Source organism: Synchiropus splendidus, unplaced genomic scaffold (genome assembly GCF_027744825.2).
Source record: "Synchiropus splendidus isolate RoL2022-P1 unplaced genomic scaffold, RoL_Sspl_1.0 HiC_scaffold_23, whole genome shotgun sequence".
NCBI lineage: Eukaryota > Metazoa > Chordata > Actinopteri > Syngnathiformes > Callionymidae > Synchiropus > Synchiropus splendidus.
The window spans coordinates 1,437,963-1,440,302 of record NW_026527057.1 but is presented as its reverse complement, the minus strand read 5'-3'; positions in this window follow the sequence as shown (position 1 = coordinate 1,440,302).

Here is a 2,340-nt window from a genome sequence, read left to right as displayed (position 1 = left end):
AAGGACAGGCTCCATCTGTCGTGTTGTTGTTAGAACCATCGTACTCATGACCATCACCAGTTACGTGTTCTACCACAGGAAATAGAGGGCTCGTCGAGGAGTTGTTCATTCCGTACCCAGTGCCGCCTGTAGCAGCTCCGAGGAAGATAGTGCCAATACCTCTCTTCCCTTCGGTCCTCATCGTTGTCTTAGTTGCTCTTGTTTCGACAGGTACGTCTGCAGGGTGTCGCTCTGGAAAAAATCCTCTTTATAGCAGCCATCAGTGAGTAGGCGGTCCAAAGGGGGCAGGACTAAAAGGTCAGTGCCTCTTTCGGCACAAGGGCATCATTCCATCAGCGGCTATGCTAGAAGAGGCCGTCGATTTTCGGAGAAACTCCTGAATTTTCTTACTCCAAGCATCCATTGGTATGGTTAACAGAGTACGAAATACACCGCAATCAGAATTAAAATACTCCAGTACGAAATCTTGTTCTTGTTCACCCGTGACTCCTGTCGATACTTTATGGATGGCCATGAAGGACCATCGTCCTGATCCTGAGATTTTAGCCAGCCATATAGCCACGAAGGACGGCTTCCTCTCCATTCGATCAGGTTTGTTAGACACGGCTCCAGCCTTCTGACGTTGTTGTTGTTGTTCTTCTTCTTCTTCTTCAGCCCTTGGAAAATTTTCTGGCTTCACCTCTATTAGCACACCACAGTCGTTAGACTGATAACACAGCCATCTCCGTAGGTTTTGTCATCATCCAGCTGATAAATGTACAATTCAGTTTTCAGGTTTGACATTTTGGTGTATTCTTCTTCTCTCTGACGAGGCAGCAAAAGAAGTGTCAAGATGCAAAATAGCCATTTTGTCACCTATGGTGACATTAGAACCCTCAGTCACACCTGAAGACATAATCTTGATCCAAGAAAATGCAGATGAAAATGAAAAGGTTTTGTGGAAACAAAAAGGAGCTACTGTGGACAATCAGGGTCTCTGGCGATCACATGAAGGCAAGCTCGTAGCTCCAACTGCACTTTTGACCATCTTGATTTCGGAGGTGCACAGTGATCTGCACTGCACGCAAGGGGGGAAGTGGTGAAGAAAATCAGACAGCAGGGATATTGGTCCCCATTTTTGCAGACAACAACAGATGAAGTGCTGAATCAATGTGAGATTTGTGAAGAAAACAACGAAAAAACATCAAGATACCAATAGGTCATATTCCAGTCCCAGAAGGTCCATTTAAACATCTTGTGATCGATTACGTTGACATGATAAAAACGGTTCAAGGGAGACGCAACATGTTGGTGGTAATTGATCGGTTAAGCTGCTGGGTTGAAGCAGCACCATCTAAAGACTTGAGTGCTGAAACAGTAATCAAATTCCTGACCAGATAAATCATTCCTCGAGTTGGCATTCCGTCAGAAATAAGCTCAGACAACGGTGCTGCATTTGTACAAAAGGTTGTGAAGGGCATCTTGCAGCAACTTCGAATCAAACAACGATTGGGTGCCGTTTATCACCCCCAGAGTCAGGGAATGGTTGAGGGGATAAATGGAACCCTGAAAGCGAAACTGAATAAGATCTGTGCTAGCACGAAGCTAAACTGGGTTGATGCGTTACCATTAGCACTGATGAGTTATCGCATGCAAACTCATCAAAGCACGCATTTGACACCACACAAGATGTTGACGGGATGGCCGATGCCGGCACCACACTTGAGGGGACCCTACAAGGGGCCTCCACTTGAGCAACTACAATCTGAACTTAGAAGTTATACGAAGCAACTAACTTCTATCCATAAGACTATCTATCTGCAGGAGAGAAAACGGGAGCTTGAGGCCGATCGTGAGGCCGGGCATTTGGTGGTTCCCGGCGACCAGGAGTATATCAAGGTCTTCCGAAGGAAGTGGCACCAGCCGAGATGTGAAGGTCCATACACCGTGGTCCGAGCAACACCAACAGCTGTCCAAGTCGAAGGCAGCGCCACTTGGTACCATCTGAGCCATTGCACAAAGGCCCAAGGCCATCACAACCAAAGAGGTAATAAAACAGGCAGTGAAGTCAATGATTTAGATAGTCAAAATGTTGATGACAAGGCTTGCTGTGATAATAAGTTGTCTGGTTTGGTTGTCACCAGGAGACGAGCTCGCGCAGCTTGCGAGACCGCAGCAGCCGACCAAAGTCCAGACCGTGACACCCTAAGTTCCAGCTAAAAAACTTGAGCATAACAGGGACTCAGTTAAGTACGATTAAGTGCGATCACCCGTTGTGTGAAAAATGCCCAGAAACACAAAACGTTAAGCGTATTGGTGCAGGACAGGCGGAGTAAAAGTGGGATCCATGTCAGAGGTCAG